This window comes from Cydia pomonella, chromosome 8 (genome assembly GCF_033807575.1).
Source record: "Cydia pomonella isolate Wapato2018A chromosome 8, ilCydPomo1, whole genome shotgun sequence".
NCBI lineage: Eukaryota > Metazoa > Arthropoda > Insecta > Lepidoptera > Tortricidae > Cydia > Cydia pomonella.
Genome location: NC_084710.1, coordinates 7,071,445 through 7,078,617, shown reverse-complemented (window position 1 = coordinate 7,078,617; position 7,173 = coordinate 7,071,445).

The following is a 7,173-nucleotide window of genomic DNA, read 5'->3' as shown; positions in this document are numbered from 1 at the left end:
CTCATAAGAGCGCTAAGTGCCCTATTCACACGATTTCCCCATTTACTCTCCTTTAATTGTCTTGTTATCATGCTAACCGTCCCTAGTGAACAAGGTTCCCAGATACACAATTCCTTTCACTTGTTCCACTCTTTCTTGACCAATCAAAATTTCACAGTTTGACATATTTTCTCCCTTTCCAAATACCATTACTTTCGTCTTGCTTACATTTATTTCCATTCCGTTCCTTTCAAAAGACCCATGCATTCTAGTTACCATCTCCTGCAACTCTTCACCCGATGACGCTAGCAATACCAGGTCATCTAAAGAAGACATTTGTCGAGTACCCCACTCATTCTCAGCACACATTCATCTTTTCTCAAATGATGCAATGCAAACTACTGTCCACGAGTATATTAAGCAGCCACGGTGCCGCTTCACATCCTTGCCTAACACTATTTTCTATGCTAAACCACTCAACTGTCCGTTTACTCTCACACAACCACTGGAATAGAGCGGTTCAAAATACAATGGAATGAAAGGCAACTTATAGGCAAGGAATTTATAGTCAACTGAGTAGAGTAGTAGAGAGAGACAATAAATATTAAATGAAAATCGGAAAATAATTATCTACTAATTTTTTTTTCTTACGGGTTTGGATGGTTATAATGATAATATTAATTCACGCGTCGATGCATTTATACTAAAAGTTTTAGCTAAAAATATTGAATACATCTAATTTTTGCGAATCTATAAATGTGGGCATCTCAGTAGGATGATAAAATCATTCGTTTTTGCAATATGTGCCAATAGTTTTTGAATAAAACGATAAAAAAAACCGATTTATCGTTCATTTTCTTATTTCTGAAAAATATTCGAATTCTATTTGAATATTCGAATATCTCGTCAGAAAAAAATCTAATATTCGAATACTTGAAAGTTTCGAATATTTGCAATCCCTAGTTGCGAAGCACGCCCTCGCGCACCCACAGATTCTACAAGCCCAAAATCCAGCGCTGGTAGCACAGCATTTTTATCGCCTGTCACCATGCCTGTCACGTTCTAACAGAAATTTCACTGTTGCCAGCTGACAGATAATATCCATAACAAAATGATATCATATAAATATATAACCGGCCAAGAGCATGTCGGGCCACGCTCAGTGTAGGGTTTCGTAGTTACTCTTCCGTCACAATAAGCATAAACTGGAGCTTAAAGTATAGTAAAATTGTTAACCAAGGGGATGAAACGGTACCTATTCACCCGAGTTAAACAAATAGGGCAAATTTGCATAATCAGTACCTAATTAAAGTAGAGTCTTTTTACTATGAAGGGAAAACTTTTTGGCCGATAACTCTAAAAACAGCTAAACTGAAGCATGTCCGCTATAGTTTTCATTTAATGTCTTTCTTAAGTCTCTACTTCCACGATTTTTTTCATATTTTTTGACCTATGGTTTCAAAAGTTAGAGGGGGGGGGGGGAATACATTTTTTTTTCTTTAAGAACGATTAGTCTCCGAATATTATTCACTATTTATCAAAAAATGTTTCTATTAAAAACCCCTATTAACTTTTGAAAGACCTTTCCAACGATACCCCACACTCTAGGGTTGAGCGAAAAAAAAATTTCACCCCCACTTTACGTCTAGGGGAGGTACCCTATAAAAAAAATAATTTTAGATTTATTTTACGACTTTGTCGGCTTTATTGATTTAGTATATCCATGCCAAAATTTCAGCTTTCTAGCCTAACGACCACAGAGCAAAGCCTCGGACAGACAGACAACAGACAGACAGACGGACATGGCGAAACTATAAGGGTTCCTAGTTGACTACGGAACCCTAAAAAATGTACATTCGAATTGGCCTCCCGCTCTACGAACTATCTCATTCACACACCGAAGCCTAGCAGATTAATCAGATCAGCTATGCTGTATGGCTCTGAATGCTGGGCCGTCTTGAAGAAACATGAGCAACAACTTCATACAGCGGAGATGAAAATGCTTCGTTGGGCAGGTGGCGTAATGCGCTTAGATAGAGTGCGGAACGAGTACGTACGAGAATCGTTCAAGGTGGCACCTGTTACCGAAAAACTGAACTGAACCGAACGAAGAACCGCATGTGCTAAGTTGCTAAATCAACAAGCTATTACTAAAATACACTCGAGAAACATTTAACTCCTTTCATCGTCGGACGGTAAAAAACACAAGTCTATTTTAAGCTGAAGCTCCCAAAACAAATTCTAAAAAAAGGGGACGGTTTAAGTCCAAAGGCTAACCATTCCCAAAAGAACCCGCATGATGTCAGGACCAGCCTGGCAGCAACTGTGCATTTCCTCCCTCCACAAAAAAAAACATGTAACAGAAAGCAGTGTAAAAAATAACAGAGACATTAGAGCGGCCTCTTACTGTGAATTTACTCGGTCCCTTGCAGAAGTTAATGGAAATGAATACACAACATTCTTATTTTTATTAATATAAGTAGAAAAGATATTCTAGGATACTATATATTGATATGAATACCATAGATTCTATTGTCAGGGATGCTTTTAGAGTGTGGCCAGCAGTACAGTTGATGGTTTTGATATTGTTATTTATGATACGATATTGAGGAACGCTCATGTCGTGGGAGTCGTGCCATTAGGCATCTCGCTCGCGCTTATTGGCGCGCCTGAGATAGAATCGTGTCAAGGTCGTATAATATACGATTCCCGGGCGAGACAAGCAAATTTGAAAAGGATATTGAATGCAGTTTTGTGAAAATGAGCTAACTTAAGGTTTAAAGGCGCTTTTCCTCCATTATTTTTTTCCACAATGTATAGATAAAACTAACAAAATTTACAAAATGTTAAGTAAATCGGAATCGTCCTCCTGGATAGAATTAGTGTGGCAAAATACTACTCAGAAACTCTGCTGCTGCAACTTTGCAACTTGACTAAATTGAACCAATGCTTTATTAGTTTCGTACAGTCTGACAGACCAATTCGGGTTTTAGTTATTACCTAGATCTGTTTTCAATATGATACTGATCTGTCAGTGACAAAATTGACATTTCTTCAACCAAAAACGTCACTCTTGACACTGAGAGATCGGTATCATATTGGAAATAGATCTAATAACTAAAACTGTGATTGACTTGCGAGTCAAATATTTGGCAGAATAGAGGTACGCCATGATTACAATAATAAAATCTTACCTATTATGATAGTAAATCGTAATAAAAAGCACTTACCTGATCCGGTTGAAAATAATCCATCCCCGTGCAATGAACACGGCGCTAACCGCCGGGATATCAATTCCCTAAGCTGTCTGGGCGCATTCCGATCGATATGCACCAGGGACAGATACAAAATAAAGACTCCACACGCTCGTCGAACCCAAGTCCACTAGAGCTGAAAAGTTCTTGAGCGAGCGGCATGATTGGGGAAAATGCAGCAGCTTTCGTCATTTATAACTCAGTCGCCAATTAACTCATCACTTAGTTTTTTCTATTCGTCGTTCTTTTACATGGATATTACCAGACTTTGATATTTACATTGTCTCTGACTTAACAGTGTAGGCTAATCTTACTACGATAGCACTGACTAAGTACAAGCATTTTCCTGATTGAATGCTTAATCATTACTACCTGACTGGCTGTAATATAATGGTAGTTGCTCAATCCTGGTCAGCCTCGTTTAAAATTAGAATTTGTTATGCGAAAATAGCTGTTAGACGAAGGCTAAATTGTCAGTAAAGGGACAGCTTATGCATTGTCAGCATTCCGCGCGTCTACGGAAAGTCCAACGCATGGACCTTGGACCTTCCGTTTAGTTGTCCCGGTCGTGAAGTCGTGAGTTTAACGATACTCGTTCCTAAGTACCTCTGCCTTCTTATTTCAACTCCGAGATAGACACTGTTGTCTATAATTAGGTATTTAACCAATAACTTGGTCAATATTAATCACGAAATGCTAAATATTATTTATTAACAGATACTTCTAGCGATAGCCATTGGTGATCACCTAAAGAAAATCAATATCCAAGAGCAGGTACATAAATAGCAAGAACTATTTGCAAGAGTACTCATTATTATTTCTACTAACACAGATGGACAACAGTATTTATTGAACGTCTAAGCGTCGTTTAAGGGAATGCTTTGATTGAAACTCATGAAACTTGAGTTATGGACTATGGTTATCAAATTAATTTATTGGTGGACTCGTTTGACAAGTGTACAATTGCACAAGAGTAATTGGTCTAAATTACAAGGCACCAAATCTACTGGTGCTATAAATTTATCAAACAAGGCAGTCAGGGCAAATCTATTGAGCCCAAACATGATGGAGTTATGATGAGTAGATTAGGAGTTCTGGTGACCAACTCCTGAGAACCTAGACTTCATCCGGGTCAAAAATAATAATGCAAACTCTAACGTAATTCCAAGTAACACTGATAATTTATCAATAAGCGAGAGTCGGTTGTTAAGCGTAGTGTAAAAATGTACTTGTATTAAGATTTTTTAATCGCAGTATTCAACACTTCTCGGAACTCCGTAGCTGGTTACGAACGCAACGAACGCCTGACAATCGAGCACAAATGAGGATAAGATGTAAATATCTATCGTTAAATTTAAACAATCACAATTATGTATTTTCCAGTGGAGCTAGTGAGCACGTTGATGGGCTCCTAATCGTTTAGCTAATACTAGTGGCATAGCTACTTGGTTCAACTACAATAATTATGTGACTGTCTCTATGTTGTCTGTAAATTGATATTTTTGAGGATGAGAAAATAATAAGTCAGATGTCATTTTTGGATTTATTAATTTAGAATCCATGTTTGTAAACAGATTTGTAAACATACATCATAAGGTCTGTATTAAAAAAATATAAATATGGCTACAAAAAAGTACTATTATACAGTAGTATATGGCTAACACAAAATGAAATGAAGATGTAATGTACAGCTTAAATTATCAGTAATCACAAGTCTTAAAAACAAGTCCTAGTTTTCCAACGAATGGATCCACATTTTCTACCTGAGGCATTTGAAACGTAATTCAATTATAAATAAATTACTTTATATATTTAAGTTTCATAAAGAATGAATTATTGAATATACAATAATTGCCAAAGAAATATATTCTATCTATATAGAGCGGAGTACAAACATTTATCTATATACACTTAATAGTTCGGACTAGTTCACAATTGTAGTCAAAAAAGTGCATTTTAAGGAGATTTTTACAAATTTACAAAAGGGAACACTGATGGCAGGCAAGTGTTCGCTAATTAGTCGCTTTGCACGGAGACTGCCGGACGAGGCCTCTGCGAGTCTTGCAATGAACCGGCATAAACACGAAAAATGTAGGGAACTGGCGAAGAATTACATCACGAACTAAAACAGTTCGTAGCTTCTTCGGTAGCTAGACTATTAACCTTTGGTACGCTTTAGTACTGATCATGCATCCCTACATTTAATTTAACCATGCCAATAAGTTCATACTTGGAACAGCCAATATTTGGCATAGCATACGAAAGGTTAATGCACTGCTTTATAATGCTCTTCCAAAAAAACAAAATGGCGTCCTTTACATTTAGCTTAACAATGTCAGTCAATGAGATTATTTGTAATTGTAGAAAATACAATGTGGGTAAGCTTATGAGCTATCGAGTTAACTCATTAATACTCTGTTAAAAGATCATTTTGTATTTATATAAATATTGCTTTGTACAAAAACTATTTCGAAAAGTTAATAATTTAAAAAATGAAAACTGTAGACAAGAACATAAGTGGTGAAAATGTTATTAATATAAGATCATCATACATAAGTCGGTTTTAAGTAAAATATTTTCAGAGTAGAAAATAAAAATCAGAGTTTAGCTCCAGTTTTACTAGTATGGAGGTCGTCTGTCGATCTCTAAAATAAGTCAGATTTTCAGCCGGCAGTAAAACTACACTTGTCATTTTACGACGCGGGCCAGGTCGCAAGTGTGAAAGCCATAAAGTACGACGAATGACAAAAACATGAGTCGGAAGCTTGGGTGAAATTCAAAATCTCCCACCGGGACACCTACAACTATACTGTACATGCGGATACCCGCATAAAGCTCTCTTAAAAAAATTTACAAAAAGTTTCAACGTACAATAATTAGCCTATCTACTAGACTTTATTTACAATTATTGCTATCGAAATGTTGCGCTTACAACGCCCCAGTCCTAGCTGGCTTATTGCCTCTTCTAGCAACTTATAATTCATCGAAATATATATTTTACTCTATTCAAAAAGAACATTTTGTAGCGGAGACAGCATTTTATAAGAAACCATTTTCAATGGTCGTGTATTGTCATAATGAACTTTTAATGTGATTTTGAACAGAGTTTTATGAAAATAACGCTTAGAAAGCAACTTAAAATAAGATTGGCTTCGTTATGATATGCTTTTAATTTTAGTAAAGGAATGATAGATTAATACAAGATATTTCAAAACAGTATTATTAAACAAATATCATAACTATACGATTCACAATACAAGATTCCAAAGACTAAGCCACTGTAATTTCCCCTATAACTTTAAAAACTCATACATTTAATCACTAGAAAGAAAGTAATATATCTATTTCAAAAGAAATAGATTCTTTACAAGCACGTCTGTTACCCATTTTTCGCTTTTATTCCATCAATAAAGTAGGCATGAAAATTTATTTCTTTAACATTGTTTAAATAATAATATATCCTAATATATATTTAGTGCCAGAGAAATTGCTTTCAGTTCCAACATTGAACATAACACCAAATATTACCATAGGCGCTATGCCTGTAATATACAAATAAGATTGAAGAAGTATTTAAAGCTGACCAGACAGAAACCGTCAGTCTTATTTCGGAACAAACATCTCTAAATCTTTAAATGCCATGATTTAAAGTCTGTCTGTGTTTACATACTTCTAAGCTCTTTGCAGCCGTTCTACTTATCTATTTGGCTAGTTTCTTACGAAAACGGCCCGATTGATAGATCAAATACCTAAAACGTCCACGGTAACCCCCACTGCCCCCTAGCAAGCACATTCGATAGTCCCTTCTCATTGTCGTCATCTAAAGCACGGTAACCGGGCGCGTAAAATTCGAATAAGGTGGAATGTACGACAAAAATACTGATATCACTTAGACGTGACGCGATAGCCTGTCGAGGGCCTTACTCAATGTGCGTTCGGA